This window comes from Dipodomys merriami, unplaced genomic scaffold, assembly GCF_024711535.1.
Source record: "Dipodomys merriami isolate MVZ:Mamm:240054 unplaced genomic scaffold, mDipMer1.0.p SCAF_262, whole genome shotgun sequence".
In the NCBI taxonomy this organism is placed as follows: domain Eukaryota; kingdom Metazoa; phylum Chordata; class Mammalia; order Rodentia; family Heteromyidae; genus Dipodomys; species Dipodomys merriami.
Window position 1 is genome coordinate 1,255,261 of NW_027204071.1, and position 13,008 is coordinate 1,268,268.

General features: G+C 40.9%; 2 non-coding genes across 2 annotated transcripts; both read left to right on the top strand.

The window, feature by feature from the left end:
• The first annotated feature begins 2,059 nt into the window (after nucleotides 1-2,059).
• LOC138837122 (U6 spliceosomal RNA) lies at nucleotides 2,060-2,165 on the top strand. The gene has a single exon (XR_011375189.1). It is a non-coding gene; the product is annotated as a U6 spliceosomal RNA (small nuclear RNA).
• Nucleotides 2,166-11,285: 9,120 nt separating this feature from the next.
• On the top strand, nucleotides 11,286-11,389 carry LOC138837123 (U6 spliceosomal RNA). The gene has a single exon (XR_011375190.1). It is a non-coding gene; the product is annotated as a U6 spliceosomal RNA (small nuclear RNA).
• The last annotated feature ends 1,619 nt before the right edge of the window (nucleotides 11,390-13,008 follow it).

Below are 13,008 nucleotides of genomic sequence, written 5' to 3' on the forward strand. Positions count from 1 at the left end.
AGAGACCCCATGGATACTAAAGACATGGTTATGTGGAAGGATGTTATTAATAATAAATGGTATGGACTGGATCCGGTAATAACGAGATACAGGGGAGCTGTTTGTGTTTTTCCACAGAGTCAAGAAGTACCTCACTGGGTGCCAACGACACTGACCAGGCTGGTGGAGACTGCAGCAGAACCCCCTCTTGAAGATGCCATCCACTCGTCTCCTGATGCAGCTGATCTTCCTGCTGTTAGCAACAGTGCTAATAGCAACCCCTGTGATAGCTAAACCAATGGCTGTGGGCTGTCACCAGGGTCTGGCCAGTTCCTATGCCCCTGCATGCAGACTCCCTTTTTCTCCCCACCTTATTTTCCACAGATTGTAGGATGGAAGACTGGATTGCCTCTGCGGAGTCCTTTTTCAAAGAGTGGGTGGGAGTCGGAATGTTTTTAGCCTGCTGCCTGGGAGGATGCGTGGTCTGCCTATGGTTGGTCTGTCGCCTTCGAGCCCAAACCAGAAGGGACAAGGTTGTTATCTTGCAAGCATTAGCCGCTTTGGAGAGTTGATCCTCACCCCAGATCGGGCTGTCGGCCCTGAGAGGCAATTAAGCCTTACCATCCTGCATAGCCTTAGCACCCCGAGGGATCAGGGGATCCCATTGCACCGGGACAGGTATGCAACTTGCAATTTGGGACAGGGTGCTAGGCAAGTGCACTGCACTTGAGGGTACCATCTCCTCAAGAAGAGCATGCTGGGTTGCAAGTGGGTTGATGCCCAAGATCCCACCTCTGCAAAAAAGGCATCGGACGGGCCTGGTCATCACTGGGGAAGGCGTCCCTCAGGCAAAGGCCAGTGCAAGGTCCTAATGTTTTAGACAGAGGCCCAGCCTCTAGTCTTACCTGTTGCCAAAAAACAAAAAAGTGGGAACTGTAGGGAGCCAGGGTAAACGCCATTACAAGATGGCGCCCACTCCCTTGCAGTTTTGAGGTAACCACTCCATTTCAGGCGGTGCTTGGCGGGATGGTGGGTCCTGGGCTTTGCGCATGCGCGAGCCACGTAGAGTCCCCAGCCAATCCCGTGGCACCTGGTGATGGTAAAAAGCAGACGACCAATGATAGAGCGACCCGTGTTCCTATTCCCTATATAAGCAGCCATGTTTCGGGTGCACGCTCTCTCGCGCTCAAGCTCTCCCATCAACTAAAAGGCTCTCCAATAAAGCGTGATCTGAGAAGCCTCCTGGTGTGGTGGTCGTTCTTTCTCGCTCGTCGAGAAGGCACGCGCCGCAGAAAACAATGCTACAAATAAATAAAAACAACAATTAAATATTCATGATTAATAAAATGAAAAATAAACCAGTTACATGTTTCCAGTATTTGAAGTGTACTACATATTAGATTTTACTATATTCTCATATTCCTGTACATTTAAAACTGGCTAAGGCTATGATGTTCAACAAGAGTTTTATAGGCTATGAGTAGTCTTTAAAGTTACCCACTAAGATTACTATTTATGGCTCATCTCGTCATTTGTATATGGCTTATATCATCACTTGTTGCTCGCTAACATATAAAGTAAGGAAGCTCTAAATTGTAGTTAACAAATTCTTAACTCTTTACTCTGCTTCTTTAAACAAAGTCTTTGCAACTTCTCATTAGTAAAGTTTCTATAAATTCTGAAATATAAATACTTAGTAATATATGTCTGCTACCATAAATCTTAACTACTTCTTGGAAAATTTTTATGACCTGCCAAACAGTCCCTATTTTGGCATATTTAAGCAAATTCCCAAAATTAAACCCATTTAAAGCATTAAAACTTTAACAACCTTAACCCTTGCTGCAATGTTCATTATGACAGGTGTCTTGTAGAGAATAATTGAACTCCTCCTTCTACACATCTCTTGAACCACAAATATTTGGAATTACTTTGTTTTTGACATATCAATTTTGAGTTTCTTCTTAAATATGTGCTTATGTAAGAAATAAATATTTCATGACCATTCTTTTGCATTTACTTTTTGTTGAAGTGTCTAATTTAAGAAACTCAATTATACTTTAGATATAAAAAAAGTTCTGTGCTCAATTTGGCAGCACATACCCTAAACCTGGAATGATACAGAGATGATGAGCATAGCTCCTTTGAAGGATGACACACAAATTCCTGAAGCGTTCAATATTTTTACAATGACAGACGCTGGAGGGAATGTGGCCAGAAGTAAACACTACTGAATTCTTGGTGAGAGTGTAAACTTGTCAACCCCTTTGAAAAGCAGAATGGAGGTTCTTCAAAAGATTCCACATAGAGATCCTCTATGACGCAGCAATCCTTCTTTTGGGCATTCACCCAAATGATCAGAAACAAGACCATACTAAAACTACAAGCACAACTATGTTTATTGCAGCATTATTTACCATAGGTAAGATATGGAACCAACCTGATGCCCCTCAGTACATGAATGGATCAAGAAAATGTGTGTGTGTGTGTGTGTGTGTGTGTGTGTGTGTGTGTGTGTGTGTGTGTGTGTGTGTGTGTGTGTGTGTGTAACTGTGACCCCTCTGTACAGTACTTTTACAACTAAAAACATATAAAAGTGTTCTGAGATGGAAGAGTTTATTCCCCCAATTTTATCCATATAATATTGTTAACAAAGCAGATTTTTAAATACTACGTAGAATGTGATATGTATTACAGAAACCATTACATGTAATGAGCAACCAGAAATAATGTTATCAATTGACTATGCACTGCTTCCAAGGAAGCCAGATGGATAATTTCTCATGCTCTAAATCAAACTGGTGATCTTATGTCTTGATAGTGTAAAAATATCAGGGACAGAATAATGAAGGAATTACAACTGAGGTGAAATCCATATGAAAATATACAAACCTGATAAAACCTATAAGTATCTGAGCAGTATATTGCGTTTTAAATCATTTACGCTACATTGTAAAGATAATGAAGACCTATTAGAATGAATTAACTTTTTGATATGCTATCGTAGCTCCTTAGAAGGATGAACTCTTTCCTCATTCTTGTAGAGGCTTCATCAGATGAGAGGAACTGTATTTTTTTGTTTGCTTCCTTCCATTTATTCTTCACTCTGAAATATGAGCTACATGATACTGAAATACACCAAGGAAAATTAAACACACAGGCTTTGGAAAGATCAATCAATGTAAAATAAATAAAATACGTATAACCTTCTAAAAGGTCTAAATTAATTAATTATATAATCTCAAGTGTAGACAGAAAATGATTTAAGCAATGTCATGTAATTGAAAAATGAAAATTTTTAGGAGATACTTAATTTTTTCCTTTCTACTACATTGAATTAATTATTGATTTTGTATAGAGAGATTAAAGATGAGATTAACAAGAAACTTGCTTAAAACTGGGCACAAATTCTGAATAGACATGTATTCCAAAATCCATGAAAATCGCCAGTGGGTTTACAAAGTTGTGTTTAATGCTACTTCTATGCTGGCTTAAGCTTTGGGAACAGAAGTCATTAGAGAAATGCAATTCAAAATTACTATGATACTCCTTCATAACTATTACAACTCTTATTTTAAAAAAATCAAAGGAACCAGTGGTGGTGGGAGTCAATTTGGCCTAGAAACCCTCTAAGGAGAGAGCAAGATGAGGCATTGGCTTAAGTGAGCTGCTCAATGTCTGCCATCCCCAAAAGAAAAACATTGGAGTGAAGCTCAAGGCCATAATGCCTTTGGGCTTGGGTCCTTCCCTTGACGATAGCATCTGCAAGTTGATCTGCCTGAGATTATACCTGAGGTGTGCCCCCAGGGGAGTGTGAACCCACTCTAATGGCTCCCCCCTTTGAATTAAAACTGCAGAAATCAATGTAACACCTCCAAACCACCAAAGGGAAATGGGCTCAAAAATAGAATTCCTCTTCAGGAAAACTTCATCCAGGCCTTTTTAGAACTGCAAAAATATTGCCCAATGGCTGTCTGTAATTGTAATAACTTCTTGGTGCATCCTGCCTTTTAGTAGGGCAAATAAGGCACACACTATCTTTAGGGACAGGCACCCATGGCAACAGCCAATTGATTTGCCCTAAAAGGCTATGAAGTTGGGTTAAGGTCAGAGAGGTTGGAATATCCAGCAAAGGCTTAAGGAGACTGTCCTGAGTCAAGGTAAGGTGGAACCAGAGCACCTTAAAAGGAGGTAACTTTTGAATCATATTGAGTGCTATGGTGAAGCCCCCCTTTCTTAATATGGTGCGAACCTGGGCCAGAAGGCCCTCCAGGTGTCCTAGGTCTTGGTGCCCCACGATTATATCATCCGGGTAGGCAAACACAAGGGAGGTATCTGAACCCAACACAGTCCCTAGAAGTGTGGCCAAGTATTGTTGGCAAAAGGCCAGGTTATTTGCCATTCCCTCTGGCAGCACCGTCCATTCAAACCTCCAATCAGGCAGGGAAAACTTAAGAGAAGGGATGGAGAAAGCAAACTTTTTGCAGTCATCCGGATGCAGGAGGATTGAAAAAAACAATCTTTAATATCAATCACACCGAGGTATATTCTGAAGGTATAGCAGGAGTCCAGGGCATACCTCTTAGGGATGCCTACTAGCTCCATCCATTCATTTACCTTTCATAGATCTTGGAGCATACACCTAGCCCCAGAGGCCTTTTGAATAACAAATATGGGTGTGTTCCAAGGACTCATAGAAGTGCATATGTACCCAAGGTTTATCTCCACCAGAAGGTGGAGGGCTACAAGTTTAGGTTTTATCAATGGCCACCACTCCACCCAGGTAGGGCTTCCTATCTAAATCAAACTTGGATCCACAATTCTTTTTCCAATGGTATCCCTTAGTGCCCCTGGGTCAGGGTGTAGGGGGAGGTTAGGACCCCTCGGGCCAGTTGGCAGAGGATTGTTGTGAATAGTCCCTCTTAAAGTGCCTCTCCTGCCCACATTTAAAACAAGTCCCTCTCCCCGATGGTCTTGGGGTTCCTTGGCCCTGGGCTGCCAGTGCCTGAGTAATAGCCACAGTCATTGCAGATGTCTGAGCATGTAAAGCTAAAGCTTATGATTGGGACTGGTGCTGTTGCATTCCCACATCCTGTGAGGCCACCAGCCATCTTCTCAGAAAACACTCTCTCAATCCCATGCAGGCCATGTGGTGGTCTGCATTCATCTCTTCCCAGACCAGCAGCTTTACAAACTGATCTTGGAGGTTCCCTGCTGGCAGCTTGTGGTTAATACTCTGTTCAACTCCATCTACAAACTCAACTAGAGGCTCACCAGGTTTTTGTGTAACTCCTGCTATGAGGGACTCAGTGGGCCCATCATCCAGTTTGAACCATGTGGCAAGTCCTGCCTGCATCACCTGGTCACGGTATGGGCCAGGTATTGCGGCATGTTGGATGCCAGTGGAGTACCATTCCCCATCCCTTTTAACATGGTATAAGTAATAGGTATCACAGATTGAGCCTGCCAGTTATTCTCCACTCGCACTCTGCATTCCTCCTTAAAGAAAGCTCACCATTTAATAAACTGAGAACAAGTGAGGAAGGCTTTGGCCACATCCAGCCAGTCCTTGGGGACACATGGGTGATAAGCAATGTCCTGTAATAAAGTCTGGGCCCAAGGAGAGTTTGGACCATCCTCCACCACTGCCTTGTGGAGCTCTTTTAGATCTTTAGCTTCCCATGGATACCATTCCAAGGGCCAGATTTACCAGATACACTTGGGGAAGCAAATCCTGTGGCCCAGGGTCCGGGGTCCTGGGTGGCCCTTCCTTTCCAGGGTAGGCCTCCAATTAGGTTACTTCCCCACCCCTCAACCCCTCCATGGAAGGTTGGTAGGGGCCCGGGTCTTGCAGTTCCTTCTCACAGGTTGCGTAGGACGCTGTACCTCTCCCTCAATCGGGGAAATAGGGTGGGGACCTAGGACCATCCGGGGAACCTGAGTCAGAGGGGGTAACTTTCACCCTCATTTTGATTTCCACTGTGCATGTTTCAGTGCATTCTTGGATGAATTTTACCCATTCCTTTTCCTTCTCACTTCTCAAGTCCTCCTTTATTCCTGCTAGGCCTAATGCTGCCTCTTCCTCTTACTTCTGTGAAATAGCATTACCCATACTAAGGGTTTCACTTACCCTGTGAGACTGCTTAGCCTCTGCCGGTATCTTTTCCTTTCAAGCCCCACGTTGGGTGACAGATGTTGGGTCTTCGTCCATCCCACAAAAGACGGATGGGGTCCAAATGAAAGGTAAGTGCGGCTGCTCCCCTGTTCCGCGGCCTCACTTAGCCAGGGAGACAAACAGACACAGCAGTTAGTCAAGTGAAGCAGGAAATTCATTTATTAACTCAGAGCAAGCTCTTTTTTAAAGCAAAAAAGACCAGGTGTGCATGGGAGGGGAGGAAGAGGAACCTTATCATGCACCTAAGCTTCCACAGGATGGTTAGTCATGGAATGCAAAGCAAATTGGGCTCTTCCCACACAACTCCCCCTCAGCGCCATCTTTACTGCCCATATGCTCCACAATCAAAGACCTCGGAGTCAAAGCTGACACTCTAAAAAATTCAAAGGATGAAATAAGTGAAACCCTAGGTCTCCTTGGCACAGGCCAAAATTTTCTTAAAAGAGACACAGAAACACAACAAATTAAAGAAAGTTTGGACAAATGGGATTGCATAGAATTGCAGAGCTTCTGCATGGCAAAGGACATAGCTAGCAAGATCACCAGAAAGCCCACAGATTGGGAGAAGATCTTCACTAAACATACAACGGACAAGGGTCTCATATCTACAATATACCTGGAACTAAGAAAATTAAATGCCCTAACAATAAATCGTCAAAGAAACAACTGCCCAATAAATAAGTGGGCTATAGACTAACAGAAGAACTTTGCTGAAGAAGAAAGAAGGATAGCCAATAGACACATGAAGAAATGCTCAACTTCCCTAACCATAAGAGAAATGCCAAACAACATTGTGATACCACCTCACTCCAATTAGAATGGCTATAATGAAGAACTCTAATAACAACAGATGCTAGAGGGGATGTGGACAGAAGGGAACCCTACTGCATTGTTGGTGGGAGTGTAAACTTGTTCAGCCACTTTGGATAGTAGTATGGAGGGTCCTCAAAAGACTCCACATAGTGCTCCCCTCTGACCCACCCATCCCACTTTTGGGCATTTACCCAAATGATCACAAACAAGAGCACACTAATGGTACCAGCAAAGCTATGTTTATTGCAGCATTGTTTACCATAGCTCTAAGATTTGGAACCAACCCAGATGTCCCACCATAGATGAATGGACCAAGAAAATGTGGTATATATACACAATGGAATTCTATGCCTTCATCAGAAAGAATGGCATTGCCCATTTATTAAGAAATGGAAAGACTTGGAAAAATTATATTAAGTGAAGTAAGCTGTGCCCAAACAAACATAGGTACCATGGTTTCCTTTATTTGCATAAACTAGTATGCCTGACACAAGCAGAAAAGGTCAGATAAGTTGATGGTAGGCGAAATAAACTCCAAGATAAGGAATCAAATGGTTTTTCTTTCTTGCAATTGTTTCTAACATACTTATGAGATGATTTCTTTGTTGCTTTGTATGTCCTTCCCCCACGGTAAAACCCCTGCTTTCATTGTATTTGAGGTTGATATAATTTGTGGAGGGCTAAGGCAAAAACAAAATGTTTAAATAGGGATACAGCTGGACCCATTGCAACAATAAGGTGTACAAGATGTTACATCAAAAAAAAACTTTACAACTTTGGCTGGGAGGTGGATTAGGAAGGAGGGTGATTTGAAGGGATTCGAAGGGGAAACAAAGGAGCAGGCAACAATGCTTGATAAGAAATATACTCATGAATGTTGAATGAAGACTGTGGAAATGAAGCTGGAGGTTGTCAATTTTTCGTATAGATAGCAGTTTAGTGTTCCAGTGAACAGTCTTAGCCTAGAGAATCACACCAAGTGTGCTATCACTGTACAGAGAGTTTGACCAGAGAGTAAAAATTGAGTCAATGAGACAGACCTGAGCACTTGCTTGCAGCTGTGCCAAGGCGGTGGTGGTGGCGGCCATAGCCACACTACCTAAACACAGAGAATCCGGGACAAAGGCACCAGACCCAGAGAGCTAGTGGATTCTACTCAACACCAGCAAGAAGTGACAAGGAGCAAATATCTTCATCCTGCAGATCACAGACTAAAGATGACCACGGAACCAACACTCCAGCGTGAGTAGAACCCTGACATCCTCACTCCTTCTCAGGAAGTAGAGGAGGGAAGTCCACCTCTCCCCACCCCCAGCAGCAGAGATCTCCATTTTTGATACTGACAGAGGCCTGGCTGAGGAGCTAGCAACAACTCAGGCCTTGGAAGAAAGCTGGAGTCATTTAGCAGGTCACAGGAACCTGACCTGACATTCCAGGCGTAGCTCCACCCAAGGGAAAGTCACAAAGCCCAAGCAGAGAATCCTCCGCCCCTACAGGTGTGGCTTTCTTCTGGGTAAACAGAGCCAGAGGCTGCCCCTCCCTACAGCAGCCTAGAAAAACAATTGAAATTCAGTATACATAAACCCTGAGAATGGCTGTAGGCTGGGCTTTGTGAGTATATCAGAAGCTATCCCCTCAGGGAAAAGCTACTGTTTGGTGAAAGGCCTCAACTCTACCCAGAACCTAGCCTCATCACACCATCTCCAAACTAGAAGAAACAGCCATCTCCTTCTTTGCCATCTCCTTCTTTTGTGATAATCAATCTCTCTCCCACTGAACTAGCAAGGAGGAGGATCACACAATCCTGGGTAAAGCAGAGCATTTTTCTGCCTGCTCAAACAAACTGACTTAAGTAACCAATCAAGACAGACCAGACAGTAACCACAAGCAGACCTGAGACTCCACAAAGAGATTCGTTAGGACACAAGGGAGATAAAAGATCTTCCCATGCACGCAGCCCCCCCCTCCCCAATCAAAGAACTCTTTTTTATACCTTTTTTAATTTTTAATTTTTAAAAATTTTAAAATTATATTTTAAAAATTGTTTTCTATTAATCTTTTTTGTCCTCGCATAATTTTTATTTTAGGTGTGTGTGTGTGTGTGTGTGTGTGTGTGTGTGTGTGTGTGTGTGTGTGTGTGTGTGTGTGTGTCTGTGTGTCTGTGTGTCTGTGTGTGTCTGTGTGTCTGTGTGTGTCTGTGTGTGTTTTAATCTCTACTGAGTTTTTGGTCATTTTTTTCTTTTTTCTTTTTCTCTTCTTTTTTTTCTTTTTCATTTTTTTCGTCCCTTTCTTCTTTTTGGGTGACTGAATTTCTGTTTTGCTCATCCTCAGATACATACCTGTCATCGATTATTAGACTTTATCTCCCCTGTGTACATATTTAACCCAGAAATTTATTACTCAATTCAAAACCTCTTAGGCTTAAATTCTTTAAAAGTAGTATTATCTCCTTCTACCTATATAATTTTAAGAACTTTTATTTTTTAGTTTTTCTTCTCTCAATATCACTTCTTTACCCTTTCATAATTTTTGTGTTTCACTTTTTATATTTAAATTTTTGTTTTTCCATTTTCTCTTGTTTTTTTAAGTCTCTCAAATAATTCTGCCCAAGCTATTTCCCTCTCTGAAATTAGGACTTGTTCAAATACACTCTCTTTTTACCTACCACATCCCTCTAATCCTACTTTTCCCCACATTTCTCTCTAAATCTAATAACTTCTCGTTTGCAAAATTCTTCTTTTCTGTTCTTAACCCATTAGTACATAGTTGTTTGATGTTGAATAGATTGTATCTATTGAAGTATGGAGGTTCCTCTAATGACTTCACATTGAGCTCCCCCATGACCCAGCAATCCCAATTTTTGGCATTTACCCAAATGGTAACAAACAAGACCATACTAAAGCTACCAACATAACTGTTTATTGCAGCATTCTTTAAGAGAGCTATGATGTGGAACCAATCCAGATGCCCCTCCGCAGATGAATGGATTAAGAAAATGTGGTATATATACACAATGGAATTAATTCTATGCCTCCATCAGAAAGGATGACATTGACCCATTTGTTAAGAACTGGAAATACTTGGAAAAAAGTATATTAAGTGAAGAAAGCCAGGCCCAAAGAAACATAGGTCCCATGGTTTCCCTTATTTGCAATAACTAGTGTATGTCTGAAACAAGCAGAAAAGGTCAGATAAGTTGATTTTACGTGAAATGAACCCCAATATAGATATTCGTATTTTTTTCCTTCTTGCATTTGTTTCAAACATATTCATAAGATGATTGCTTTTTTGTGTTCTATGTCCCTCCCCCACGGTATAACCCCGGCTTTCATTGTATTTGATATTGATATAGTTTGTGGATGGGAAGGGCAAAAGCAAATAGGGATACCAGTGGACCCATTGCAGCAATGAGATGTACAAGTCGTTATGCTGAAATTCGAACTTTACAACTTCGGGCAGGTCGGGGAGGCGGTGGGGGGTGGTGGAAGATATGAAGGGAAGGGGAAACCAAGGAGGAAGCAATAATGCTTGATAAAAATGTACTCATTACATTTCCTCTGTAATTGTAACAACTCTGTATGGTATTTTCATGATAAAATTTTTTTTTAAAAGGATGTAAAATATTTTGATTTTAAAACATTATATATATATGTATATGTATATATGTATATATATGAATATACATATATGTATATATATTCATTACCTTGCCCATGTAATAAAATCCCCTCTGTACGATATTTTCACAATAAATAAATTATCTGAAAAAAATTGTATCAGTCAATAGTGCATATAATTTTATTTTTCATTACAAACATAGAATGTAGTAAAAATTTTCTTAGCAATTACCCTGCACTAGGTTGTGGGCAGATTCTAATGGAAATAATATACTGTGTTTATGTAGAGAATTTGAGCATCCAAAATTTTAATATGCTTGTGGTCCTAAAACCAATACCTTGCTGATATTGTGTGACAAATACAACTTCCTATAAGTACAGAAGTTTTCCTTGTATCTTTTCAATTTATATTTTTATTGTAAAGTTCCTGTGCAGAGGGGTTACAGTTACGTAAGTAAGGTAATTAGTCCATTTCTTATTGAGCATTGTTACCCTCTCCTTTGTCTTTCCCCTACCATTCCGCCCCTTCATACCTCCCCAACATGTCGCTCCACCCCCCCCATAGAGTGTCTTGTATATTTCATTGTTACAATGTGGCAACCTGTGTCCTTTCCTTGTATCTTCAATGAAGAAATGCTGGCTTGATTTATGCTGATTCTACTGTTGTAGACACACCTAAAATCACTCGCCAAGTTCAGGAGTACAAAATGAAATGCATAGCAGAAACATTGGAACATTTCAGAGAAGATTAGCATGGCTCATGTACAAGGATGACAGACAAATTTCTGAAGCATTCCATACTTTTACAACAGATGCTGGAGGGGATGTGGCCACCAGGGAACCGTACTGCATTCTTGGTGGGAGTACAAAACTTGTTCAACCACTTTGGAAAGTAGTATGGAGGTTCCTCAAAAAACTCCACATAGAGCTCTCCTATGACCCAGCAATCCCACTTTGGGACATTTACCCAAATGATCACAAACAAGACCATACTAAAGCTACCAGCACAACTATGTTTATTGCTGCATTCTTTAAGATAGCTAATATATGGAACCAACCCCAATACCTTAGCAGATGAATGGATCAAGAAAATGTGGTATATATACACAATGGAATTCTATGCCTCCATCAGAAAGAATAACGTTGCCCCATTTGTTAGTAACTGGAAAGTCTTGGAAAAACTTATATTAAGTGAAGTAAGCCACGTCCAAATTAACATTGGTCCCATGGTTTCCCTAATTTTCAATAACTAATATTTGTCTGGGTTAAGAAGAAAAGGTCAAAAGCTATCTGCATATGACCAGATAGGATGATGTTAAGGGACATGAACCCCAAGATAGGGACACAAGTGGTTTTTTCTTTCTTGCTATTGTTTATTGTTTATTGTTTATTGTATAATGTGCGATGTGAATTTTTGTTTCTTTATATGTTCCTCTCTCCTGCTATAACTCCTGTTTTCACTGTATTTGAAGTTGGTGCGCCTACATCTTCTATATACGCTCCTCTAATTTTTGGAGGGGAAAGAAAGAAAACAAAATGCTTAAATAGGGGTACAGGTTGACACATTGTAACCATGAGATACACAAGACACTATGTTGAAAAATGAACTTTACAATTTAGGTGGGGTAAGGGAGGAGGGTTGTGTACTTATGGAGCTGGGAGGGAAAGGATGGTAGGGGAAAAATAAAGGAGGTGGTAACAATTTTTTTTACCTTGCTCATTACCTTGCTCACGCAAATGTGACTCCTCTGTACATTATTTAGCTAATAACTAATATTATGAGGCAGACTGAAATGAGACTCCAGAGAAAGAGTCAGAAAGACTGATCAGAGAGACTAAAATTGGTCACACAAAGATTGGAAAATAGAATTCCTTGTAGAACATACAAATCATTGAAACCCTGCACATGTAAGGACAAGAGAGCAAAGTCCAGAAATGCACATTTTCTTAGAGGTCAGCTATTGAATTATCAATGGAAATATTTGTATTCTTAAATATTTGACCACATGTGAGAGAAGGCTGAAGAGAAATAAAATGCCATCACTCTGTTTGGACGTCCAATATCACACTAGGAAGTAATCAATCACTGATTTGTAATAAAAAGAGAAAACAATTATTCCAAATGAGGGTTTCATTTCTTTTCCTGTAACAGTTCTTGATTTAGATGCTAGCAATTACCATACAATTGATCCAGTACCACAGCTGAAATGATATTGACCGCAGTATTCCCACATGAAGGAAAAGAGAAAATTAACAGATATCTGAAGAAATGACTTGAGGATGAAATGTTCTAATAGTGATATCTGAGGTTTTGACACAGGTGAAGAAGTGGATTTTCTTTTCTAAAAAATCCCCATTTTTAGCCTGGTGCCAGTGGCTTACATCTGTAATCCTAGCTACTCAGGAAGCTGAGATCTGAGGACT